The sequence below is a fragment of the Ambystoma mexicanum genome, chromosome 6p (assembly GCF_040938575.1).
Source record: "Ambystoma mexicanum isolate Mex_15411 chromosome 6p, UKY_AmexF1_1, whole genome shotgun sequence".
Classification (NCBI taxonomy): Eukaryota; Metazoa; Chordata; class Amphibia; order Caudata; family Ambystomatidae; genus Ambystoma; species Ambystoma mexicanum.
Window position 1 is genome coordinate 484,973,878 of NC_090935.1, and position 23,925 is coordinate 484,997,802.

Here is a 23,925-nt window from a genome sequence, read left to right on the forward strand (position 1 = left end):
CCATAGTGCAGGACAGCCAGGCCTGGAGCAGCAACAGCAACCAGCAGGCCGACAAGTCATTTTTTTTTGTTCTATTTTTTGAAACCAAAGATCAGGGGAAAGCGCGAACGCAGTCCCCCACTACCAGAAATTATGCAGTCGAGTATCCCGCATTTGGGGACATCGCAGGGGTCAGCACATCCGGTGTGCAATGGATGAGCCTCACCCTGGGAGAACCACCTTAGTGATCATGGTGTCTCCCCTGCCAGGTAAGTATGAGTTGGTTCAGGAACAGCACGGCTGGCCCCTCTTGTGTGGCACTGGAGACACAGGGTGGCATCGTGCGGAACGGCTTTCCCACAATGCTCCGTTTCCAGCGAGATTTGCATCTGGTGATGGCAGCCGGCCGCCCACCCATCGTACAGGCCCAAAAAGGGAGGGGGAAGGCCTTTTGTTGCTTGGCATTTGTATTTTTTTCGACCCTTTCTTTTTCTGCTGCAGCTCCTTCTTCTCCTCCTCCTCCTCCTCCGTACGGCTTGGCTTTTGTTTTTTTTTTTCTATCCCCCTTTCTTTTTCTGCTGCTCTTCTTCTGCTCCTCCTCCTCCTCCTCCTCCGGTCCCCCCTTTCGCCCAGGGTCAGAGGCCAGCAGGGCCCTGTGTTGTTGCGCATGCTTGCAGTCGTTCCTTCTCTGGCATAGTCAGTGTCGTCCGGGGTGCCTGCTGGTGGAAAGAGAAGCAGAAATCAATTCATGTGGGCATAGAGCAAACCAGGCCTAAGGCCTTTGGGAGCAGGGTATCGCGCCCCAAGCCCCTCACGAACGCTCCCAAACGCGGTCAGACCCCTCGCCGGGCAGAGCCCTCGCCGGGCCCAGGCCGAGGGGGCTTGGCAAGGCTAGCAGCCCGCAAAGGCCAGGGTGAGGCTGAAGGGGCGACAGGCCTGCAGCCCTGGGAAAGGCTGCAGGGCCTGGCCGGCCTTCCGACAAGACGGGGCCTTCTGCCACCTCCCTGGGCCAGCCTCCAGAGTGGGGAGACAGTGATCTCCCAGCATCCCTTTCGGCAGAGGGCTTTGCATGAGGCATGCCATCTGTAGGCCAGGGCTCCATAGTGCAGGACAGCCAGGCCTGGAGCAGCAACAGCAACCAGCAGGCCGACAAGTAATTTTTTTTTGTTCTATTTTTTGAAACCAAAGATCAGGGGAAAGCGCGAACGCAGTCCCCCACTACCAGAAATTATGCAGTCGAGTATCCCGCATTTGGGGACATCGCAGGGGTCAGCACATCCGGTGTGCAATGGATGAGCCTCACCCTGGGAGAACCACCTTAGTGATCATGGTGTCTCCCCTGCCAGGTAAGTATGAGTTGGTTCAGGAACAGCACGGCTGGCCCCTCTTGTGTGGCACTGGAGACACAGGGTGGCATCGTGCGGAACGGCTTTCCCACAATGCTCCGTTTCCAGCGAGATTTGCATCTGGTGATGGCAGCCGGCCGCCCACCCATCGTACAGGCCCAAAAAGGGAGGGGGAAGGCCTTTTGTTGCTTGGCATTTGTATTTTTTTCGACCCTTTCTTTTTCTGCTGCAGCTCCTTCTTCTCCTCCTCCTCCTCCTCCTCCTCCTCCGGTCCCCCCTTTCGCCCAGGGTCAGAGGCCAGCAGGGCCCTGTGTTGTTGCGCATGCTTGCAGTCGTTCCTTCTCTGGCATAGTCAGTGTCGTCCGGGGTGCCTGCTGGTGGAAAGAGAAGCAGAAATCAATTCATGTGGGCATAGAGCAAACCAGGCCTAAGGCCTTTGGGAGCAGGGTATCGCGCCCCAAGCCCCTCACGCCTTCCCGAACGCTCCCAAACGCGGTCAGACCCCTCGCTGGGCAGAGCCCTCGCCGGGCCCAGGCCGAGGGGGCTTGGCAAGGCTAGCAGCCCGCAAAGGCCAGGGTGAGGCTGAAGGGGCGACAGGCCTGCAGCCCTGGGAAAGGCTGCAGGGCCTGGCCGGCCTTCCGACAAGACGGGGCCTTCTGCCACCTCCCTGGGCCAGCCTCCAGAGTGGGGAGACAGTGATCTCCCAGCATCCCTTTCGGCAGAGGGCTTTGCATGAGGCATGCCATCTGTAGGCCAGGGCTCCATAGTGCAGGACAGCCAGGCCTGGAGCAGCAACAGCAACCAGCAGGCCGACAAGTCATTTTTTTTTGTTCTATTTTTTGAAACCAAAGATCAGGGGAAAGCGCGAACGCAGTCCCCCACTACCAGAAATTATGCAGTCGAGTATCCCGCATTTGGGGACATCGCAGGGGTCAGCACATCCGGTGTGCAATGGATGAGCCTCACCCTGGGAGAACCACCTTAGTGATCATGGTGTCTCCCCTGCCAGGTAAGTATGAGTTGGTTCAGGAACAGCACGGCTGGCCCCTCTTGTGTGGCACTGGAGACACAGGGTGGCATCGTGCGGAACGGCTTTCCCACAATGCTCCGTTTCCAGCGAGATTTGCATCTGGTGATGGCAGCCGGCCGCCCACCCATCGTACAGGCCCAAAAAGGGAGGGGGAAGGCCTTTTGTTGCTTGGCATTTGTATTTTTTTCGACCCTTTCTTTTTCTGCTGCAGCTCCTTCTTCTCCTCCTCCTCCTCCTCCGTACGGCTTGGCTTTTGTTTTTTTTTTTCTATCCCCCTTTCTTTTTCTGCTGCTCTTCTTCTGCTCCTCCTCCTCCTCCTCCTCCGGTCCCCCCTTTCGCCCAGGGTCAGAGGCCAGCAGGGCCCTGTGTTGTTGCGCATGCTTGCAGTCGTTCCTTCTCTGGCATAGTCAGTGTCGTCCGGGGTGCCTGCTGGTGGAAAGAGAAGCAGAAATCAATTCATGTGGGCATAGAGCAAACCAGGCCTAAGGCCTTTGGGAGCAGGGTATCGCGCCCCAAGCCCCTCACGAACGCTCCCAAACGCGGTCAGACCCCTCGCCGGGCAGAGCCCTCGCCGGGCCCAGGCCGAGGGGGCTTGGCAAGGCTAGCAGCCCGCAAAGGCCAGGGTGAGGCTGAAGGGGCGACAGGCCTGCAGCCCTGGGAAAGGCTGCAGGGCCTGGCCGGCCTTCCGACAAGACGGGGCCTTCTGCCACCTCCCTGGGCCAGCCTCCAGAGTGGGGAGACAGTGATCTCCCAGCATCCCTTTCGGCAGAGGGCTTTGCATGAGGCATGCCATCTGTAGGCCAGGGCTCCATAGTGCAGGACAGCCAGGCCTGGAGCAGCAACAGCAACCAGCAGGCCGACAAGTCATTTTTTTTTGTTCTATTTTTTGAAACCAAAGATCAGGGGAAAGCGCGAACGCAGTCCCCCACTACCAGAAATTATGCAGTCGAGTATCCCGCATTTGGGGACATCGCAGGGGTCAGCACATCCGGTGTGCAATGGATGAGCCTCACCCTGGGAGAACCACCTTAGTGATCATGGTGTCTCCCCTGCCAGGTAAGTATGAGTTGGTTCAGGAACAGCACGGCTGGCCCCTCTTGTGTGGCACTGGAGACACAGGGTGGCATCGTGCGGAACGGCTTTCCCACAATGCTCCGTTTCCAGCGAGATTTGCATCTGGTGATGGCAGCCGGCCGCCCACCCATCGTACAGGCCCAAAAAGGGAGGGGGAAGGCCTTTTGTTGCTTGGCATTTGTATTTTTTTCGACCCTTTCTTTTTCTGCTGCAGCTCCTTCTTCTCCTCCTCCTCCTCCTCCTCCTCCTCCGGTCCCCCCTTTCGCCCAGGGTCAGAGGCCAGCAGGGCCCTGTGTTGTTGCGCATGCTTGCAGTCGTTCCTTCTCTGGCATAGTCAGTGTCGTCCGGGGTGCCTGCTGGTGGAAAGAGAAGCAGAAATCAATTCATGTGGGCATAGAGCAAACCAGGCCTAAGGCCTTTGGGAGCAGGGTATCGCGCCCCAAGCCCCTCACGCCTTCCCGAACGCTCCCAAACGCGGTCAGACCCCTCGCCGGGCAGAGCCCTCGCCGGGCCCAGGCCGAGGGGGCTTGGCAAGGCTAGCAGCCCGCAAAGGCCAGGGTGAGGCTGAAGGGGCGACAGGCCTGCAGCCCTGGGAAAGGCTGCAGGGCCTGGCCGGCCTTCCGACAAGACGGGGCCTTCTGCCACCTCCCTGGGCCAGCCTCCAGAGTGGGGAGACAGTGATCTCCCAGCATCCCTTTCGGCAGAGGGCTTTGCATGAGGCATGCCATCTGTAGGCCAGGGCTCCATAGTGCAGGACAGCCAGGCCTGGAGCAGCAACAGCAACCAGCAGGCCGACAAGTCATTTTTTTTTGTTCTATTTTTTGAAACCAAAGATCAGGGGAAAGCGCGAACGCAGTCCCCCACTACCAGAAATTATGCAGTCGAGTATCCCGCATTTGGGGACATCGCAGGGGTCAGCACATCCGGTGTGCAATGGATGAGCCTCACCCTGGGAGAACCACCTTAGTGATCATGGTGTCTCCCCTGCCAGGTAAGTATGAGTTGGTTCAGGAACAGCACGGCTGGCCCCTCTTGTGTGGCACTGGAGACACAGGGTGGCATCGTGCGGAACGGCTTTCCCACAATGCTCCGTTTCCAGCGAGATTTGCATCTGGTGATGGCAGCCGGCCGCCCACCCATCGTACAGGCCCAAAAAGGGAGGGGGAAGGCCTTTTGTTGCTTGGTATTTGTATTTTTTTCGACCCTTTCTTTTTCTGCTGCAGCTCCTTCTTCTCCTCCTCCTCCTCCTCCTCCTCCGTACGGCTTGGCTTTTGTTTTTTTTTTTCTATCCCCCTTTCTTTTTCTGCTGCTCTTCTTCTGCTCCTCCTCCTCCTCCTCCTCCGGTCCCCCCTTTCGCCCAGGGTCAGAGGCCAGCAGGGCCCTGTGTTGTTGCGCATGCTTGCAGTCGTTCCTTCTCTGGCATAGTCAGTGTCGTCCGGGGTGCCTGCTGGTGGAAAGAGAAGCAGAAATCAATTCATGTGGGCATAGAGCAAACCAGGCCTAAGGCCTTTGGGAGCAGGGTATCGCGCCCCAAGCCCCTCACGAACGCTCCCAAACGCGGTCAGACCCCTCGCCGGGCAGAGCCCTCGCCGGGCCCAGGCCGAGGGGGCTTGGCAAGGCTAGCAGCCCGCAAAGGCCAGGGTGAGGCTGAAGGGGCGACAGGCCTGCAGCCCTGGGAAAGGCTGCAGGGCCTGGCCGGCCTTCCGACAAGACGGGGCCTTCTGCCACCTCCCTGGGCCAGCCTCCAGAGTGGGGAGACAGTGATCTCCCAGCATCCCTTTCGGCAGAGGGCTTTGCATGAGGCATGCCATCTGTAGGCCAGGGCTCCATAGTGCAGGACAGCCAGGCCTGGAGCAGCAACAGCAACCAGCAGGCCGACAAGTCATTTTTTTTTGTTCTATTTTTTGAAACCAAAGATCAGGGGAAAGCGCGAACGCAGTCCCCCACTACCAGAAATTATGCAGTCGAGTATCCCGCATTTGGGGACATCGCAGGGGTCAGCACATCCGGTGTGCAATGGATGAGCCTCACCCTGGGAGAACCACCTTAGTGATCATGGTGTCTCCCCTGCCAGGTAAGTATGAGTTGGTTCAGGAACAGCACGGCTGGCCCCTCTTGTGTGGCACTGGAGACACAGGGTGGCATCGTGCGGAACGGCTTTCCCACAATGCTCCGTTTCCAGCGAGATTTGCATCTGGTGATGGCAGCCGGCCGCCCACCCATCGTACAGGCCCAAAAAGGGAGGGGGAAGGCCTTTTGTTGCTTGGCATTTGTATTTTTTTCGACCCTTTCTTTTTCTGCTGCAGCTCCTTCTTCTCCTCCTCCTCCTCCTCCTCCTCCTCCGGTCCCCCCTTTCGCCCAGGGTCAGAGGCCAGCAGGGCCCTGTGTTGTTGCGCATGCTTGCAGTCGTTCCTTCTCTGGCATAGTCAGTGTCGTCCGGGGTGCCTGCTGGTGGAAAGAGAAGCAGAAATCAATTCATGTGGGCATAGAGCAAACCAGGCCTAAGGCCTTTGGGAGCAGGGTATCGCGCCCCAAGCCCCTCACGCCTTCCCGAACGCTCCCAAACGCGGTCAGACCCCTCGCCGGGCAGAGCCCTCGCCGGGCCCAGGCCGAGGGGGCTTGGCAAGGCTAGCAGCCCGCAAAGGCCAGGGTGAGGCTGAAGGGGCGACAGGCCTGCAGCCCTGGGAAAGGCTGCAGGGCCTGGCCGGCCTTCCGACAAGACGGGGCCTTCTGCCACCTCCCTGGGCCAGCCTCCAGAGTGGGGAGACAGTGATCTCCCAGCATCCCTTTCGGCAGAGGGCTTTGCATGAGGCATGCCATCTGTAGGCCAGGGCTCCATAGTGCAGGACAGCCAGGCCTGGAGCAGCAACAGCAACCAGCAGGCCGACAAGTCATTTTTTTTTGTTCTATTTTTTGAAACCAAAGATCAGGGGAAAGCGCGAACGCAGTCCCCCACTACCAGAAATTATGCAGTCGAGTATCCCGCATTTGGGGACATCGCAGGGGTCAGCACATCCGGTGTGCAATGGATGAGCCTCACCCTGGGAGAACCACCTTAGTGATCATGGTGTCTCCCCTGCCAGGTAAGTATGAGTTGGTTCAGGAACAGCACGGCTGGCCCCTCTTGTGTGGCACTGGAGACACAGGGTGGCATCGTGCGGAACGGCTTTCCCACAATGCTCCGTTTCCAGCGAGATTTGCATCTGGTGATGGCAGCCGGCCGCCCACCCATCGTACAGGCCCAAAAAGGGAGGGGGAAGGCCTTTTGTTGCTTGGCATTTGTATTTTTTTCGACCCTTTCTTTTTCTGCTGCAGCTCCTTCTTCTCCTCCTCCTCCTCCTCCGTACGGCTTGGCTTTTGTTTTTTTTTTTCTATCCCCCTTTCTTTTTCTGCTGCTCTTCTTCTGCTCCTCCTCCTCCTCCTCCTCCGGTCCCCCCTTTCGCCCAGGGTCAGAGGCCAGCAGGGCCCTGTGTTGTTGCGCATGCTTGCAGTCGTTCCTTCTCTGGCATAGTCAGTGTCGTCCGGGGTGCCTGCTGGTGGAAAGAGAAGCAGAAATCAATTCATGTGGGCATAGAGCAAACCAGGCCTAAGGCCTTTGGGAGCAGGGTATCGCGCCCCAAGCCCCTCACGAACGCTCCCAAACGCGGTCAGACCCCTCGCCGGGCAGAGCCCTCGCCGGGCCCAGGCCGAGGGGGCTTGGCAAGGCTAGCAGCCCGCAAAGGCCAGGGTGAGGCTGAAGGGGCGACAGGCCTGCAGCCCTGGGAAAGGCTGCAGGGCCTGGCCGGCCTTCCGACAAGACGGGGCCTTCTGCCACCTCCCTGGGCCAGCCTCCAGAGTGGGGAGACAGTGATCTCCCAGCATCCCTTTCGGCAGAGGGCTTTGCATGAGGCATGCCATCTGTAGGCCAGGGCTCCATAGTGCAGGACAGCCAGGCCTGGAGCAGCAACAGCAACCAGCAGGCCGACAAGTCATTTTTTTTTGTTCTATTTTTTGAAACCAAAGATCAGGGGAAAGCGCGAACGCAGTCCCCCACTACCAGAAATTATGCAGTCGAGTATCCCGCATTTGGGGACATCGCAGGGGTCAGCACATCCGGTGTGCAATGGATGAGCCTCACCCTGGGAGAACCACCTTAGTGATCATGGTGTCTCCCCTGCCAGGTAAGTATGAGTTGGTTCAGGAACAGCACGGCTGGCCCCTCTTGTGTGGCACTGGAGACACAGGGTGGCATCGTGCGGAACGGCTTTCCCACAATGCTCCGTTTCCAGCGAGATTTGCATCTGGTGATGGCAGCCGGCCGCCCACCCATCGTACAGGCCCAAAAAGGGAGGGGGAAGGCCTTTTGTTGCTTGGCATTTGTATTTTTTTCGACCCTTTCTTTTTCTGCTGCAGCTCCTTCTTCTCCTCCTCCTCCTCCTCCTCCTCCTCCGGTCCCCCCTTTCGCCCAGGGTCAGAGGCCAGCAGGGCCCTGTGTTGTTGCGCATGCTTGCAGTCGTTCCTTCTCTGGCATAGTCAGTGTCGTCCGGGGTGCCTGCTGGTGGAAAGAGAAGCAGAAATCAATTCATGTGGGCATAGAGCAAACCAGGCCTAAGGCCTTTGGGAGCAGGGTATCGCGCCCCAAGCCCCTCACGCCTTCCCGAACGCTCCCAAACGCGGTCAGACCCCTCGCCGGGCCCAGGCCGAGGGGGCTTGGCAAGGCTAGCAGCCCGCAAAGGCCAGGGTGAGGCTGAAGGGGCGACAGGCCTGCAGCCCTGGGAAAGGCTGCAGGGCCTGGCCGGCCTTCCGACAAGACGGGGCCTTCTGCCACCTCCCTGGGCCAGCCTCCAGAGTGGGGAGACAGTGATCTCCCAGCATCCCTTTCGGCAGAGGGCTTTGCATGAGGCATGCCATCTGTAGGCCAGGGCTCCATAGTGCAGGACAGCCAGGCCTGGAGCAGCAACAGCAACCAGCAGGCCGACAAGTCATTTTTTTTTGTTCTATTTTTTGAAACCAAAGATCAGGGGAAAGCGCGAACGCAGTCCCCCACTACCAGAAATTATGCAGTCGAGTATCCCGCATTTGGGGACATCGCAGGGGTCAGCACATCCGGTGTGCAATGGATGAGCCTCACCCTGGGAGAACCACCTTAGTGATCATGGTGTCTCCCCTGCCAGGTAAGTATGAGTTGGTTCAGGAACAGCACGGCTGGCCCCTCTTGTGTGGCACTGGAGACACAGGGTGGCATCGTGCGGAACGGCTTTCCCACAATGCTCCGTTTCCAGCGAGATTTGCATCTGGTGATGGCAGCCGGCCGCCCACCCATCGTACAGGCCCAAAAAGGGAGGGGGAAGGCCTTTTGTTGCTTGGCATTTGTATTTTTTTCGACCCTTTCTTTTTCTGCTGCAGCTCCTTCTTCTCCTCCTCCTCCTCCTCCTCCTCCTCCGGTCCCCCCTTTCGCCCAGGGTCAGAGGCCAGCAGGGCCCTGTGTTGTTGCGCATGCTTGCAGTCGTTCCTTCTCTGGCATAGTCAGTGTCGTCCGGGGTGCCTGCTGGTGGAAAGAGAAGCAGAAATCAATTCATGTGGGCATAGAGCAAACCAGGCCTAAGGCCTTTGGGAGCAGGGTATCGCGCCCCAAGCCCCTCACGCCTTCCCGAACGCTCCCAAACGCGGTCAGACCCCTCGCCGGGCAGAGCCCTCGCCGGGCCCAGGCCGAGGGGGCTTGGCAAGGCTAGCAGCCCGCAAAGGCCAGGGTGAGGCTGAAGGGGCGACAGGCCTGCAGCCCTGGGAAAGGCTGCAGGGCCTGGCCGGCCTTCCGACAAGACGGGGCCTTCTGCCACCTCCCTGGGCCAGCCTCCAGAGTGGGGAGACAGTGATCTCCCAGCATCCCTTTCGGCAGAGGGCTTTGCATGAGGCATGCCATCTGTAGGCCAGGGCTCCATAGTGCAGGACAGCCAGGCCTGGAGCAGCAACAGCAACCAGCAGGCCGACAAGTCATTTTTTTTTGTTCTATTTTTTGAAACCAAAGATCAGGGGAAAGCGCGAACGCAGTCCCCCACTACCAGAAATTATGCAGTCGAGTATCCCGCATTTGGGGACATCGCAGGGGTCAGCACATCCGGTGTGCAATGGATGAGCCTCACCCTGGGAGAACCACCTTAGTGATCATGGTGTCTCCCCTGCCAGGTAAGTATGAGTTGGTTCAGGAACAGCACGGCTGGCCCCTCTTGTGTGGCACTGGAGACACAGGGTGGCATCGTGCGGAACGGCTTTCCCACAATGCTCCGTTTCCAGCGAGATTTGCATCTGGTGATGGCAGCCGGCCGCCCACCCATCGTACAGGCCCAAAAAGGGAGGGGGAAGGCCTTTTGTTGCTTGGCATTTGTATTTTTTTCGACCCTTTCTTTTTCTGCTGCAGCTCCTTCTTCTCCTCCTCCTCCTCCTCCTCCTCCTCCGGTCCCCCCTTTCGCCCAGGGTCAGAGGCCAGCAGGGCCCTGTGTTGTTGCGCATGCTTGCAGTCGTTCCTTCTCTGGCATAGTCAGTGTCGTCCGGGGTGCCTGCTGGTGGAAAGAGAAGCAGAAATCAATTCATGTGGGCATAGAGCAAACCAGGCCTAAGGCCTTTGGGAGCAGGGTATCGCGCCCCAAGCCCCTCACGCCTTCCCGAACGCTCCCAAACGCGGTCAGACCCCTCGCCGGGCAGAGCCCTCGCCGGGCCCAGGCCGAGGGGGCTTGGCAAAGCTAGCAGCCCGCAAAGGCCAGGGTGAGGCTGAAGGGGCGACAGGCCTGCAGCCCTGGGAAAGGCTGCAGGGCCTGGCCAGCCTTCCGACAAGACGGGGCCTTCTGCCACCTCCCTGGGCCAGCCTCCAGAGTGGGGAGACAGTGATCTCCCAGCATCCCTTTCGGCAGAGGGCTTTGCATGAGGCATGCCATCTGTAGGCCAGGGCTCCATAGTGCAGGACAGCCAGGCCTGGAGCAGCAACAGCAACCAGCAGGCCGACAAGTCATTTTTTTTTGTTCTATTTTTTGAAACCAAAGATCAGGGGAAAGCGCGAACGCAGTCCCCCACTACCAGAAATTATGCAGTCGAGTATCCCGCATTTGGGGACATCGCAGGGGTCAGCACATCCGGTGTGCAATGGATGAGCCTCACCCTGGGAGAACCACCTTAGTGATCATGGTGTCTCCCCTGCCAGGTAAGTATGAGTTGGTTCAGGAACAGCACGGCTGGCCCCTCTTGTGTGGCACTGGAGACACAGGGTGGCATCGTGCGGAACGGCTTTCCCACAATGCTCCGTTTCCAGCGAGATTTGCATCTGGTGATGGCAGCCGGCCGCCCACCCATCGTACAGGCCCAAAAAGGGAGGGGGAAGGCCTTTTGTTGCTTGGCATTTGTATTTTTTTCGACCCTTTCTTTTTCTGCTGCAGCTCCTTCTTCTCCTCCTCCTCCTCCTCCTCCTCCTCCGGTCCCCCCTTTCGCCCAGGGTCAGAGGCCAGCAGGGCCCTGTGTTGTTGCGCATGCTTGCAGTCGTTCCTTCTCTGGCATAGTCAGTGTCGTCCGGGGTGCCTGCTGGTGGAAAGAGAAGCAGAAATCAATTCATGTGGGCATAGAGCAAACCAGGCCTAAGGCCTTTGGGAGCAGGGTATCGCGCCCCAAGCCCCTCACGCCTTCCCGAACGCTCCCAAACGCGGTCAGACCCCTCGCCGGGCAGAGCCCTCGCCGGGCCCAGGCCGAGGGGGCTTGGCAAGGCTAGCAGCCCGCAAAGGCCAGGGTGAGGCTGAAGGGGCGACAGGCCTGCAGCCCTGGGAAAGGCTGCAGGGCCTGGCCGGCCTTCCGACAAGACGGGGCCTTCTGCCACCTCCCTGGGCCAGCCTCCAGAGTGGGGAGACAGTGATCTCCCAGCATCCCTTTCGGCAGAGGGCTTTGCATGAGGCATGCCATCTGTAGGCCAGGGCTCCATAGTGCAGGACAGCCAGGCCTGGAGCAGCAACAGCAACCAGCAGGCCGACAAGTCATTTTTTTTTGTTCTATTTTTTGAAACCAAAGATCAGGGGAAAGCGCGAACGCAGTCCCCCACTACCAGAAATTATGCAGTCGAGTATCCCGCATTTGGGGACATCGCAGGGGTCAGCACATCCGGTGTGCAATGGATGAGCCTCACCCTGGGAGAACCACCTTAGTGATCATGGTGTCTCCCCTGCCAGGTAAGTATGAGTTGGTTCAGGAACAGCACGGCTGGCCCCTCTTGTGTGGCACTGGAGACACAGGGTGGCATCGTGCGGAACGGCTTTCCCACAATGCTCCGTTTCCAGCGAGATTTGCATCTGGTGATGGCAGCCGGCCGCCCACCCATCGTACAGGCCCAAAAAGGGAGGGGGAAGGCCTTTTGTTGCTTGGCATTTGTATTTTTTTCGACCCTTTCTTTTTCTGCTGCAGCTCCTTCTTCTCCTCCTCCTCCTCCTCCTCCTCCGTACGGCTTGGCTTTTGTTTTTTTTTTTCTATCCCCCTTTCTTTTTCTGCTGCTCTTCTTCTGCTCCTCCTCCTCCTCCTCCTCCGGTCCCCCCTTTCGCCCAGGGTCAGAGGCCAGCAGGGCCCTGTGTTGTTGCGCATGCTTGCAGTCGTTCCTTCTCTGGCATAGTCAGTGTCGTCCGGGGTGCCTGCTGGTGGAAAGAGAAGCAGAAATCAATTCATGTGGGCATAGAGCAAACCAGGCCTAAGGCCTTTGGGAGCAGGGTATCGCGCCCCAAGCCCCTCACGAACGCTCCCAAACGCGGTCAGACCCCTCGCCGGGCAGAGCCCTCGCCGGGCCCAGGCCGAGGGGGCTTGGCAAGGCTAGCAGCCCGCAAAGGCCAGGGTGAGGCTGAAGGGGCGACAGGCCTGCAGCCCTGGGAAAGGCTGCAGGGCCTGGCCGGCCTTCCGACAAGACGGGGCCTTCTGCCACCTCCCTGGGCCAGCCTCCAGAGTGGGGAGACAGTGATCTCCCAGCATCCCTTTCGGCAGAGGGCTTTGCATGAGGCATGCCATCTGTAGGCCAGGGCTCCATAGTGCAGGACAGCCAGGCCTGGAGCAGCAACAGCAACCAGCAGGCCGACAAGTCATTTTTTTTTGTTCTATTTTTTGAAACCAAAGATCAGGGGAAAGCGCGAACGCAGTCCCCCACTACCAGAAATTATGCAGTCGAGTATCCCGCATTTGGGGACATCGCAGGGGTCAGCACATCCGGTGTGCAATGGATGAGCCTCACCCTGGGAGAACCACCTTAGTGATCATGGTGTCTCCCCTGCCAGGTAAGTATGAGTTGGTTCAGGAACAGCACGGCTGGCCCCTCTTGTGTGGCACTGGAGACACAGGGTGGCATCGTGCGGAACGGCTTTCCCACAATGCTCCGTTTCCAGCGAGATTTGCATCTGGTGATGGCAGCCGGCCGCCCACCCATCGTACAGGCCCAAAAAGGGAGGGGGAAGGCCTTTTGTTGCTTGGCATTTGTATTTTTTTCGACCCTTTCTTTTTCTGCTGCAGCTCCTTCTTCTCCTCCTCCTCCTCCTCCTCCTCCTCCGGTCCCCCCTTTCGCCCAGGGTCAGAGGCCAGCAGGGCCCTGTGTTGTTGCGCATGCTTGCAGTCGTTCCTTCTCTGGCATAGTCAGTGTCGTCCGGGGTGCCTGCTGGTGGAAAGAGAAGCAGAAATCAATTCATGTGGGCATAGAGCAAACCAGGCCTAAGGCCTTTGGGAGCAGGGTATCGCGCCCCAAGCCCCTCACGCCTTCCCGAACGCTCCCAAACGCGGTCAGACCCCTCGCCGGGCAGAGCCCTCGCCGGGCCCAGGCCGAGGGGGCTTGGCAAGGCTAGCAGCCCGCAAAGGCCAGGGTGAGGCTGAAGGGGCGACAGGCCTGCAGCCCTGGGAAAGGCTGCAGGGCCTGGCCGGCCTTCCGACAAGACGGGGCCTTCTGCCACCTCCCTGGGCCAGCCTCCAGAGTGGGGAGACAGTGATCTCCCAGCATCCCTTTCGGCAGAGGGCTTTGCATGAGGCATGCCATCTGTAGGCCAGGGCTCCATAGTGCAGGACAGCCAGGCCTGGAGCAGCAACAGCAACCAGCAGGCCGACAAGTCATTTTTTTTTGTTCTATTTTTTGAAACCAAAGATCAGGGGAAAGCGCGAACGCAGTCCCCCACTACCAGAAATTATGCAGTCGAGTATCCCGCATTTGGGGACATCGCAGGGGTCAGCACATCCGGTGTGCAATGGATGAGCCTCACCCTGGGAGAACCACCTTAGTGATCATGGTGTCTCCCCTGCCAGGTAAGTATGAGTTGGTTCAGGAACAGCACGGCTGGCCCCTCTTGTGTGGCACTGGAGACACAGGGTGGCATCGTGCGGAACGGCTTTCCCACAATGCTCCGTTTCCAGCGAGATTTGCATCTGGTGATGGCAGCCGGCCGCCCACCCATCGTACAGGCCCAAAAAGGGAGGGGGAAGGCCTTTTGTTGCTTGGCATTTGTATTTTTTTCGACCCTTTCTTTTTCTGCTGCAGCTCCTTCTTCTCCTCCTCCTCCTCCTCCTCCTCCGTACGGCTTGGCTTTTGTTTTTTTTTTTCTATCCCCCTTTCTTTTTCTGCTGCTCTTCTTCTGCTCCTCCTCCTCCTCCTCCTCCGGTCCCCCCTTTCGCCCAGGGTCAGAGGCCAGCAGGGCCCTGTGTTGTTGCGCATGCTTGCAGTCGTTCCTTCTCTGGCATAGTCAGTGTCGTCCGGGGTGCCTGCTGGTGGAAAGAGAAGCAGAAATCAATTCATGTGGGCATAGAGCAAACCAGGCCTAAGGCCTTTGGGAGCAGGGTATCGCGCCCCAAGCCCCTCACGAACGCTCCCAAACGCGGTCAGACCCCTCGCCGGGCAGAGCCCTCGCCGGGCCCAGGCCGAGGGGGCTTGGCAAGGCTAGCAGCCCGCAAAGGCCAGGGTGAGGCTGAAGGGGCGACAGGCCTGCAGCCCTGGGAAAGGCTGCAGGGCCTGGCCGGCCTTCCGACAAGACGGGGCCTTCTGCCACCTCCCTGGGCCAGCCTCCAGAGTGGGGAGACAGTGATCTCCCAGCATCCCTTTCGGCAGAGGGCTTTGCATGAGGCATGCCATCTGTAGGCCAGGGCTCCATAGTGCAGGACAGCCAGGCCTGGAGCAGCAACAGCAACCAGCAGGCCGACAAGTCATTTTTTTTTGTTCTATTTTTTGAAACCAAAGATCAGGGGAAAGCGCGAACGCAGTCCCCCACTACCAGAAATTATGCAGTCGAGTATCCCGCATTTGGGGACATCGCAGGGGTCAGCACATCCGGTGTGCAATGGATGAGCCTCACCCTGGGAGAACCACCTTAGTGATCATGGTGTCTCCCCTGCCAGGTAAGTATGAGTTGGTTCAGGAACAGCACGGCTGGCCCCTCTTGTGTGGCACACAGGGTGGCATCGTGCGGAACGGCTTTCCCACAATGCTCCGTTTCCAGCGAGATTTGCATCTGGTGATGGCAGCCGGCCGCCCACCCATCGTACAGGCCCAAAAAGGGAGGGGGAAGGCCTTTTGTTGCTTGGCATTTGTATTTTTTTCGACCCTTTCTTTTTCTGCTGCAGCTCCTTCTTCTCCTCCTCCTCCTCCTCCTCCTCCTCCGGTCCCCCCTTTCGCCCAGGGTCAGAGGCCAGCAGGGCCCTGTGTTGTTGCGCATGCTTGCAGTCGTTCCTTCTCTGGCATAGTCAGTGTCGTCCGGGGTGCCTGCTGGTGGAAAGAGAAGCAGAAATCAATTCATGTGGGCATAGAGCAAACCAGGCCTAAGGCCTTTGGGAGCAGGGTATCGCGCCCCAAGCCCCTCACGCCTTCCCGAACGCTCCCAAACGCGGTCAGACCCCTCGCCGGGCAGAGCCCTCGCCGGGCCCAGGCCGAGGGGGCTTGGCAAGGCTAGCAGCCCGCAAAGGCCAGGGTGAGGCTGAAGGGGCGACAGGCCTGCAGCCCTGGGAAAGGCTGCAGGGCCTGGCCGGCCTTCCGACAAGACGGGGCCTTCTGCCACCTCCCTGGGCCAGCCTCCAGAGTGGGGAGACAGTGATCTCCCAGCATCCCTTTCGGCAGAGGGCTTTGCATGAGGCATGCCATCTGTAGGCCAGGGCTCCATAGTGCAGGACAGCCAGGCCTGGAGCAGCAACAGCAACCAGCAGGCCGACAAGTCATTTTTTTTTGTTCTATTTTTTGAAACCAAAGATCAGGGGAAAGCGCGAACGCAGTCCCCCACTACCAGAAATTATGCAGTCGAGTATCCCGCATTTGGGGACATCGCAGGGGTCAGCACATCCGGTGTGCAATGGATGAGCCTCACCCTGGGAGAACCACCTTAGTGATCATGGTGTCTCCCCTGCCAGGTAAGTATGAGTTGGTTCAGGAACAGCACGGCTGGCCCCTCTTGTGTGGCACTGGAGACACAGGGTGGCATCGTGCGGAACGGCTTTCCCACAATGCTCCGTTTCCAGCGAGATTTGCATCTGGTGATGGCAGCCGGCCGCCCACCCATCGTACAGGCCCAAAAAGGGAGGGGGAAGGCCTTTTGTTGCTTGGCATTTGTATTTTTTTCGACCCTTTCTTTTTCTGCTGCAGCTCCTTCTTCTCCTCCTCCTCCTCCTCCTCCTCCTCCGGTCCCCCCTTTCGCCCAGGGTCAGAGGCCAGCAGGGCCCTGTGTTGTTGCGCATGCTTGCAGTCGTTCCTTCTCTGGCATAGTCAGTGTCGTCCGGGGTGCCTGCTGGTGGAAAGAGAAGCAGAAATCAATTCATGTGGGCATAGAGCAAACCAGGCCTAAGGCCTTTGGGAGCAGGGTATCGCGCCCCAAGCCCCTCACGCCTTCCCGAACGCTCCCAAACGCGGTCAGACCCCTCGCCGGGCAGAGCCCTCGCCGGGCCCAGGCCGAGGGGGCTTGGCAAGGCTAGCAGCCCGCAAAGGCCAGGGTGAGGCTGAAGGGGCGACAGGCCTGCAGCCCTGGGAAAGGCTGCAGGGCCTGGCCGGCCTTCCGACAAGACGGGGCCTTCTGCCACCTCCCTGGGCCAGCCTCCAGAGTGGGGAGACAGTGATCTCCCAGCATCCCTTTCGGCAGAGGGCTTTGCATGAGGCATGCCATCTGTAGGCCAGGGCTCCATAGTGCAGGACAGCCAGGCCTGGAGCAGCAACAGCAACCAGCAGGCCGACAAGTCATTTTTTTTTGTTCTATTTTTTGAAACCAAAGATCAGGGGAAAGCGCGAACGCAGTCCCCCACTACCAGAAATTATGCAGTCGAGTATCCCGCATTTGGGGACATCGCAGGGGTCAGCACATCCGGTGTGCAATGGATGAGCCTCACCCTGGGAGAACCACCTTAGTGATCATGGTGTCTCCCCTGCCAGGTAAGTATGAGTTGGTTCAGGAACAGCACGGCTGGCCCCTCTTGTGTGGCACTGGAGACACAGGGTGGCATCGTGCGGAACGGCTTTCCCACAATGCTCCGTTTCCAGCGAGATTTGCATCTGGTGATGGCAGCCGGCCGCCCACCCATCGTACAGGCCCAAAAAGGGAGGGGGAAGGCCTTTTGTTGCTTGGCATTTGTATTTTTTTCGACCCTTTCTTTTTCTGCTGCAGCTCCTTCTTCTCCTCCTCCTCCTCCTCCTCCTCCGTACGGCTTGGCTTTTGTTTTTTTTTTTCTATCCCCCTTTCTTTTTCTGCTGCTCTTCTTCTGCTCCTCCTCCTCCTCCTCCTCCGGTCCCCCCTTTCGCCCAGGGTCAGAGGCCAGCAGGGCCCTGTGTTGTTGCGCATGCTTGCAGTCGTTCCTTCTCTGGCATAGTCAGTGTCGTCCGGGGTGCCTGCTGGTGGAAAGAGAAGCAGAAATCAATTCATGTGGGCATAGAGCAAACCAGGCCTAAGGCCTTTGGGAGCAGGGTATCGCGCCCCAAGCCCCTCACGAACGCTCCCAAACGCGGTCAGACCCCTCGCCGGGCAGAGCCCTCGCCGGGCCCAGGCCGAGGGGGCTTGGCAAGGCTAGCAGCCCGCAAAGGCCAGGGTGAGGCTGAAGGGGCGACAGGCCTGCAGCCCTGGGAAAGGCTGCAGGGCCTGGCCGGCCTTCCGACAAGACGGGGCCTTCTGCCACCTCCCTGGGCCAGCCTCCAGAGTGGGGAGACAGTGATCTCCCAGCATCCCTTTCGGCAGAGGGCTTTGCATGAGGCATGCCATCTGTAGGCCAGGGCTCCATAGTGCAGGACAGCCAGGCCTGGAGCAGCAACAGCAACCAGCAGGCCGACAAGTCATTTTTTTTTGTTCTATTTTTTGAAACCAAAGATCAGGGGAAAGCGCGAACGCAGTCCCCCACTACCAGAAATTATGCAGTCGAGTATCCCGCATTTGGGGACATCGCAGGGGTCAGCACATCCGGTGTGCAATGGATGAGCCTCACCCTGGGAGAACCACCTTAGTGATCATGGTGTCTCCCCTGCCAGGTAAGTATGAGTTGGTTCAGGAACAGCACGGCTGGCCCCTCTTGTGTGGCACTGGAGACACAGGGTGGCATCGTGCGGAACGGCTTTCCCACAATGCTCCGTTTCCAGCGAGATTTGCATCTGGTGATGGCAGCCGGCCGCCCACCCATCGTACAGGCCCAAAAAGGGAGGGGGAAGGCCTTTTGTTGCTTGGCATTTGTATTTTTTTCGACCCTTTCTTTTTCTGCTGCAGCTCCTTCTTCTCCTCCTCCTCCTCCTCCTCCTCCGTACGGCTTGGCTTTTGTTTTTTTTTTTCTATCCCCCTTTCTTTTTCTGCTGCTCTTCTTCTGCTCCTCCTCCTCCTCCTCCTCCTCCTCCTCCTCCTCCGGTCGCCCCTTTCGCCCAGGGTCAGAGGCCAGCAGGGCCCTGTGTTGTTGCGCATGCTTGCAGTCGTTCCTTCTCTGGCATAGTCAGTGTCGTCCGGGGTGCCTGCTGGTGGAAAGAGAAGCAGAAATCAATTCATGTGGGCATAGAGCAAACCAGGCCTAAGGCCTTTGGGAGCAGGGTATCGCGCCCCAAGCCCCTCACGCCTTCCCGAACGCTCCCAAACGCGGTCAGACCCCTCGCCGGGCAGAGCCCTCGCCGGGCCCAGGCCGAGGGGGCTTGGCAAGGCTAGCAGCCCGCAAAGGCCAGGGTGAGGCTGAAGGGGCGACAGGCCTGCAGCCCTGGGAAAGGCTGCAGGGCCTGGCCGGCCTTCCGACAAGACGGGGCCTTCTGCCACCTCCCTGGGCCAGCCTCCAGAGTGGGGAGACAGTGATCTCCCAGCATCCCTTTCGGCAGAGGGCTTTGCATGAGGCATGCCATCTGTAGGCCAGGGCTCCATAGTGCAGGACAGCCAGGCCTGGAGCAGCAACAGCAACCAGCAGGCCGACAAGTCATTTTTTTTTGTTCTATTTTTTGAAACCAAAGATCAGGGGAAAGCGCGAACGCAGTCCCCCACTACCAGAAATTATGCAGTCGAGTATCCCGCATTTGGGGACATCGCAGGGGTCAGCACATCCGGTGTGCAATGGATGAGCCTCACCCTGGGAGAACCACCTTAGTGATCATGGTGTCTCCCCTGCCAGGTAAGTATGAGTTGGTTCAGGAACAGCACGGCTGGCCCCTCTTGTGTGGCACTGGAGACACAGGGTGGCATCGTGCGGAACGGCTTTCCCACAATGCTCAGTTTCCAGCGAGATTTGCATCTGGTGATGGCAGCCGGCCGCCCACCCATCGTACAGGCCCAAAAAGGGAGGGGGAAGGCCTTTTGTTGCTTGGCATTTGTATTTTTTTCGACCCTTTCTTTTTCTGCTGCAGCTCCTTCTTCTCCTCCTCCTCCTCCTCCTCCGTACGGCTTGGCTTTTGTTTTTTTTTTTCTATCCCCCTTTCTTTTTCTGCTGCTCTTCTTCTGCTCCTCCTCCTCCTCCTCCTCCTCCTCCTCCTCCTCCTCCTCCTCCTCCTCCTCCTCCTCCTCCTCCGGTCGCCCCTTTCGCCCAGGGTCAGAGGCCAGCAGGGCCCTGTGTTGTTGCGCATGCTTGCAGTCGTTCCTTCTCTGGCATAGTCAGTGTCGTCCGGGGTGCCTGCTGGTGGAAAGAGAAGCAGAAATCAATTCATGTGGGCATAGAGCAAACCAGGCCTAAGGCCTTTGGGAGCAGGGTATCGCGCCCCAAGCCCCTCACGCCTTCCCGAACGCTCCCAAACGCGGTCAGACCCCTCGCCGGGCAGAGCCCTCGCCGGGCCCAGGCCGAGGGGGCTTGGCAAGGCTAGCAGCCCGCAAAGGCCAGGGTGAGGCTGAAGGGGCGACAGGCCTGCAGCCCTGGGAAAGGCTGCAGGGCCTGGCCGGCCTTCCGACAAGACGGGGCCTTCTGCCACCTCCCTGGGCCAGCCTCCAGAGTGGGGAGACAGTGATCTCCCAGCATCCCTTTCGGCAGAGGGCTTTGCATGAGGCATGCCATCTGTAGGCCAGGGCTCCATAGTGCAGGACAGCCAGGCCTGGAGCAGCAACAGCAACCAGCAGGCCGACAAGTCATTTTTTTTTGTTCTATTTTTTGAAACCAAAGATCAGGGGAAAGCGCGAACGCAGTCCCCCACTACCAGAAATTATGCAGTCGAGTATCCCGCATTTGGGGACATCGCAGGGGTCAGCACATCCGGTGTGCAATGGATGAGCCTCACCCTGGGAGAACCACCTTAGTGATCATGGTGTCTCCCCTGCCAGGTAAGTATGAGTTGGTTCAGGAACAGCACGGCTGGCCCCTCTTGTGTGGCACTGGAGACACAGGGTGGCATCGTGCGGAACGGCTTTCCCACAATGCTCCGTTTCCAGCGAGATTTGCATCTGGTGATGGCAGCCGGCCGCCCACCCATCGTACAGGCCCAAAAAGGGAGGGGGAAGGCCTTTTGTTGCTTGGCATTTGTATTTTTTTCGACCCTTTCTTTTTCTGCTGCAGCTCCTTCTTCTCCTCCTCCTCCTCCTCCTCCTCCGTACGGCTTGGCTTTTGTTTTTTTTTTTCTATCCCCCTTTCTTTTTCTGCTGCTCTTCTTCTGCTCCTCCTCCTCCTCCTCCTCCGGTCCCCCCTTTCGCCCAGGGTCAGAGGCCAGCAGGGCCCTGTGTTGTTGCGCATGCTTGCAGTCGTTCCTTCTCTGGCATAGTCAGTGTCGTCCGGGGTGCCTGCTGGTGGAAAGAGAAGCAGAAATCAATTCATGTGGGCATAGAGCAAACCAGGCCTAAGGCCTTTGGGAGCAGGGTATCGCGCCCCAAGCCCCTCACGCCTTCCCGAACGCTCCCAAACGCGGTCAGACCCCTCGCCGGGCAGAGCCCTCGCCGGGCCCAGGCCGAGGGGGCTTGGCAAGGCTAGCAGCCCGCAAAGGCCAGGGTGAGGCTGAAGGGGCGACAGGCCTGCAGCCCTGGGAAAGGCTGCAGGGCCTGGCCGGCCTTCCGACAAGACGGGGCCTTCTGCCACCTCCCTGGGCCAGCCTCCAGAGTGGGGAGACAGTGATCTCCCAGCATCCCTTTCGGCAGAGGGCTTTGCATGAGGCATGCCATCTGTAGGCCAGGGCTCCATAGTGCAGGACAGCCAGGCCTGGAGCAGCAACAGCAACCAGCAGGCCGACAAGTCATTTTTTTTTGTTCTATTTTTTGAAACCAAAGATCAGGGGATAGCGCGAACGCAGTCCCCCACTACCAGAAATTATGCAGTCGAATATCCCGCATTTGGGGACATCGCAGGGGTCAGCACATCCGGTGTGCAATGGATGAGCCTCACCCTGGGAGAACCACCTTAGTGATCATGGTGTCTCCCCTGCCAGGTAAGTATGAGTTGGTTCAGGAACAGCACGGCTGGCCCCTCTTGTGTGGCACTGGAGACACAGGGTGGCATCGTGCGGAACGGCTTTCCCACAATGCTCCGTTTCCAGCGAGATTTGCATCTGGTGATGGCAGCCGGCCGCCCACCCATCGTACAGGCCCAAAAAGGGAGGGGGAAGGCCTTTTGTTGCTTGGCATTTGTATTTTTTTCGACCCTTTCTTTTTCTGCTGCAGCTCCTTCTTCTCCTCCTCCTCCTCCTCCTCCGTACGGCTTGGCTTTTGTTTTTTTTTTTCTATCCCCCTTTCTTTTTCTGCTGCTCTTCTTCTGCTCCTCCTCCTCCTCCTCCTCCTCCTCCTCCTCCTCCTCCGGTCGCCCCTTTCGCCCAGGGTCAGAGGCCAGCAGGGCCCTGTGTTGTTGCGCATGCTTGCAGTCGTTCCTTCTCTGGCATAGTCAGTGTCGTCCGGGGTGCCTGCTGGTGGAAAGAGAAGCAGAAATCAATTCATGTGGGCATAGAGCAAACCAGGCCTAAGGCCTTTGGGAGCAGGGTATCGCGCCCCAAGCCCCTCACGCCTTCCCGAACGCTCCCAAACGCGGTCAGACCCCTCGCCGGGCAGAGCCCTCGCCGGGCCCAGGCCGAGGGGGCTTGGCAAGGCTAGCAGCCCGCAAAGGCCAGGGTGAGGCTGAAGGGGCGACAGGCCTGCAGCCCTGGGAAAGGCTGCAGGGCCTGGCCGGCCTTCCGACAAGACGGGGCCTTCTGCCACCTCCCTGGGCCAGCCTCCAGAGTGGGGAGACAGTGATCTCCCAGCATCCCTTTCGGCAGAGGGCTTTGCATGAGGCATGCCATCTGTAGGCCAGGGCTCCATAGTGCAGGACAGCCAGGCCTGGAGCAGCAACAGCAACCAGCAGGCCGACAAGTCATTTTTTTTTGTTCTATTTTTTGAAACCAAAGATCAGGGGAAAGCGCGAACGCAGTCCCCCACTACCAGAAATTATGCAGTCGAGTATCCCGCATTTGGGGACATCGCAGGGGTCAGCACATCCGGTGTGCAATGGATGAGCCTCACCCTGGGAGAACCACCTTAGTGATCATGGTGTCTCCCCTGCCAGGTAAGTATGAGTTGGTTCAGGAACAGCACGGCTGGCCCCTCTTGTGTGGCACTGGAGACACAGGGTGGCATCGTGCGGAACGGCTTTCCCACAATGCTCAGTTTCCAGCGAGATTTGCATCTGGTGATGGCAGCCGGCCGCCCACCCATCGTACAGGCCCAAAAAGGGAGGGGGAAGGCCTTTTGTTGCTTGGCATTTGTATTTTTTTCGACCCTTTCTTTTTCTGCTGCAGCTCCTTCTTCTCCTCCTCCTCCTCCTCCTCCGTACGGCTTGGCTTTTGTTTTTTTTTTTCTATCCCCCTTTCTTTTTCTGCTGCTCTTCTTCTGCTCCTCCTCCTCCTCCTCCTCCTCCTCCTCCTCCTCCTCCTCCTCCTCCTCCTCCGGTCGCCCCTTTCGCCCAGGGTCAGAGGCCAGCAGGGCCCTGTGTTGTTGCGCATGCTTGCAGTCGTTCCTTCTCTGGCATAGTCAGTGTCGTCCGGGGTGCCTGCTGGTGGAAAGAGAAGCAGAAATCAATTCATGTGGGCATAGAGCAAACCAGGCCTAAGGCCTTTGGGAGCAGGGTATCGCGCCCCAAGCCCCTCACGCCTTCCCGAACGCTCCCAAACGCGGTCAGACCCCTCGCCGGGCAGAGCCCTCGCCGGGCCCAGGCCGAGGGGGCTTGGCAAGGCTAGCAGCCCGCAAAGGCCAGGGTGAGGCTGAAGGGGCGACAGGCCTGCAGCCCTGGGAAAGGCTGCAGGGCCTGGCCGGCCTTCCGACAAGACGGGGCCTTCTGCCACCTCCCTGGGCCAGCCTCCAGAGTGGGGAGACAGTGATCTCCCAGCATCCCTTTCGGCAGAGGGCTTTGCATGAGGCATGCCATCTGTAGGCCAGGGCTCCATAGTGCAGGACAGCCAGGCCTGGAGCAGCAACAGCAACCAGCAGGCCGACAAGTCATTTTTTTTTGTTCTATTTTTTGAAACCAAAGATCAGGGGAAAGCGCGAACGCAGTCCCCCACTACCAGAAATTATGCAGTCGAGTATCCCGCATTTGGGGACATCGCAGGGGTCAGCACATCCGGTGTGCAATGGATGAGCCTCACCCTGGGAGAACCACCTTAGTGATCATGGTGTCTCCCCTGCCAGGTAAGTATGAGTTGGTTCAGGAACAGCACGGCTGGCCCCTCTTGTGTGGCACTGGAGACACAGGGTGGCATCGTGCGGAACGGCTTTCCCACAATGCTCCGTTTCCAGCGAGATTTGCATCTGGTGATGGCAGCCGGCCGCCCACCCATCGTACAGGCCCAAAAAGGGAGGGGGAAGGCCTTTTGTTGCTTGGCATTTGTATTTTTTTCGACCCTTTCTTTTTCTGCTGCAGCTCCTTCTTCTCCTCCTCCTCCTCCTCCTCCTCCGTACGGCTTGGCTTTTGTTTTTTTTTTCTATCCCCCTTTCTTTTTCTGCTGCTCTTCTTCTGCTCCTCCTCCTCCTCCTCCTCCTCCTCCTCCTCCTCCGGTCGCCCCTTTCGCCCAGGGTCAGAGGCCAGCAGGGCCCTGTGTTGTTGCGCATGCTTGCAGTCGTTCCTTCTCTGGCATAGTCAGTGTCGTCCGGGGTGCCTGCTGGTGGAAAGAGAAGCAGA

At 58.9% G+C, this 23,925-nt stretch overlaps 23 non-coding genes across 23 annotated transcripts; all 23 read right to left on the reverse strand.

Moving 5' to 3' along the window:
* Positions 1 to 92: 92 nt before the first annotated feature.
* Positions 93 to 256, reverse strand: LOC138512626 (U1 spliceosomal RNA). Its single transcript, XR_011281422.1, has one exon. It is a non-coding gene; the product is annotated as a U1 spliceosomal RNA (small nuclear RNA).
* Positions 257 to 1,169: 913 nt separating this feature from the next.
* On the reverse strand, positions 1,170 to 1,333 carry LOC138512627 (U1 spliceosomal RNA). The gene has a single exon (XR_011281423.1). It is a non-coding gene; the product is annotated as a U1 spliceosomal RNA (small nuclear RNA).
* Positions 1,334 to 2,178: 845 nt separating this feature from the next.
* Positions 2,179 to 2,342, reverse strand: LOC138512628 (U1 spliceosomal RNA). Its single transcript, XR_011281424.1, has one exon. It is a non-coding gene; the product is annotated as a U1 spliceosomal RNA (small nuclear RNA).
* A 913-nt stretch (positions 2,343 to 3,255) lies between these two features.
* On the reverse strand, positions 3,256 to 3,419 carry LOC138512629 (U1 spliceosomal RNA). The gene has a single exon (XR_011281425.1). It is a non-coding gene; the product is annotated as a U1 spliceosomal RNA (small nuclear RNA).
* Positions 3,420 to 4,264: 845 nt separating this feature from the next.
* On the reverse strand, positions 4,265 to 4,428 carry LOC138512631 (U1 spliceosomal RNA). Its single transcript, XR_011281427.1, has one exon. It is a non-coding gene; the product is annotated as a U1 spliceosomal RNA (small nuclear RNA).
* Positions 4,429 to 5,347: 919 nt separating this feature from the next.
* LOC138512632 (U1 spliceosomal RNA) lies at positions 5,348 to 5,511 on the reverse strand. Its single transcript, XR_011281428.1, has one exon. It is a non-coding gene; the product is annotated as a U1 spliceosomal RNA (small nuclear RNA).
* Positions 5,512 to 6,356: 845 nt separating this feature from the next.
* Positions 6,357 to 6,520, reverse strand: LOC138512633 (U1 spliceosomal RNA). Its single transcript, XR_011281429.1, has one exon. It is a non-coding gene; the product is annotated as a U1 spliceosomal RNA (small nuclear RNA).
* A 913-nt stretch (positions 6,521 to 7,433) lies between these two features.
* On the reverse strand, positions 7,434 to 7,597 carry LOC138512634 (U1 spliceosomal RNA). Its single transcript, XR_011281430.1, has one exon. It is a non-coding gene; the product is annotated as a U1 spliceosomal RNA (small nuclear RNA).
* Positions 7,598 to 8,426: 829 nt separating this feature from the next.
* On the reverse strand, positions 8,427 to 8,590 carry LOC138512636 (U1 spliceosomal RNA). The gene has a single exon (XR_011281431.1). It is a non-coding gene; the product is annotated as a U1 spliceosomal RNA (small nuclear RNA).
* Positions 8,591 to 9,435: 845 nt separating this feature from the next.
* On the reverse strand, positions 9,436 to 9,599 carry LOC138512637 (U1 spliceosomal RNA). Its single transcript, XR_011281432.1, has one exon. It is a non-coding gene; the product is annotated as a U1 spliceosomal RNA (small nuclear RNA).
* An 845-nt stretch (positions 9,600 to 10,444) lies between these two features.
* On the reverse strand, positions 10,445 to 10,608 carry LOC138512638 (U1 spliceosomal RNA). The gene has a single exon (XR_011281433.1). It is a non-coding gene; the product is annotated as a U1 spliceosomal RNA (small nuclear RNA).
* An 845-nt stretch (positions 10,609 to 11,453) lies between these two features.
* Positions 11,454 to 11,617, reverse strand: LOC138512639 (U1 spliceosomal RNA). Its single transcript, XR_011281434.1, has one exon. It is a non-coding gene; the product is annotated as a U1 spliceosomal RNA (small nuclear RNA).
* Positions 11,618 to 12,536: 919 nt separating this feature from the next.
* Positions 12,537 to 12,700, reverse strand: LOC138512640 (U1 spliceosomal RNA). The gene has a single exon (XR_011281435.1). It is a non-coding gene; the product is annotated as a U1 spliceosomal RNA (small nuclear RNA).
* An 845-nt stretch (positions 12,701 to 13,545) lies between these two features.
* LOC138512641 (U1 spliceosomal RNA) lies at positions 13,546 to 13,709 on the reverse strand. The gene has a single exon (XR_011281436.1). It is a non-coding gene; the product is annotated as a U1 spliceosomal RNA (small nuclear RNA).
* Positions 13,710 to 14,628: 919 nt separating this feature from the next.
* Positions 14,629 to 14,792, reverse strand: LOC138512643 (U1 spliceosomal RNA). The gene has a single exon (XR_011281438.1). It is a non-coding gene; the product is annotated as a U1 spliceosomal RNA (small nuclear RNA).
* Positions 14,793 to 15,630: 838 nt separating this feature from the next.
* Positions 15,631 to 15,794, reverse strand: LOC138512644 (U1 spliceosomal RNA). The gene has a single exon (XR_011281439.1). It is a non-coding gene; the product is annotated as a U1 spliceosomal RNA (small nuclear RNA).
* An 845-nt stretch (positions 15,795 to 16,639) lies between these two features.
* On the reverse strand, positions 16,640 to 16,803 carry LOC138512645 (U1 spliceosomal RNA). Its single transcript, XR_011281440.1, has one exon. It is a non-coding gene; the product is annotated as a U1 spliceosomal RNA (small nuclear RNA).
* A 919-nt stretch (positions 16,804 to 17,722) lies between these two features.
* LOC138512647 (U1 spliceosomal RNA) lies at positions 17,723 to 17,886 on the reverse strand. The gene has a single exon (XR_011281441.1). It is a non-coding gene; the product is annotated as a U1 spliceosomal RNA (small nuclear RNA).
* Positions 17,887 to 18,828: 942 nt separating this feature from the next.
* On the reverse strand, positions 18,829 to 18,992 carry LOC138512648 (U1 spliceosomal RNA). Its single transcript, XR_011281442.1, has one exon. It is a non-coding gene; the product is annotated as a U1 spliceosomal RNA (small nuclear RNA).
* A 969-nt stretch (positions 18,993 to 19,961) lies between these two features.
* On the reverse strand, positions 19,962 to 20,125 carry LOC138512649 (U1 spliceosomal RNA). The gene has a single exon (XR_011281443.1). It is a non-coding gene; the product is annotated as a U1 spliceosomal RNA (small nuclear RNA).
* A 927-nt stretch (positions 20,126 to 21,052) lies between these two features.
* Positions 21,053 to 21,216, reverse strand: LOC138512682 (U1 spliceosomal RNA). The gene has a single exon (XR_011281470.1). It is a non-coding gene; the product is annotated as a U1 spliceosomal RNA (small nuclear RNA).
* A 942-nt stretch (positions 21,217 to 22,158) lies between these two features.
* LOC138512650 (U1 spliceosomal RNA) lies at positions 22,159 to 22,322 on the reverse strand. The gene has a single exon (XR_011281444.1). It is a non-coding gene; the product is annotated as a U1 spliceosomal RNA (small nuclear RNA).
* A 957-nt stretch (positions 22,323 to 23,279) lies between these two features.
* Positions 23,280 to 23,443, reverse strand: LOC138512651 (U1 spliceosomal RNA). The gene has a single exon (XR_011281445.1). It is a non-coding gene; the product is annotated as a U1 spliceosomal RNA (small nuclear RNA).
* Positions 23,444 to 23,925: the final 482 nt, after the last annotated feature.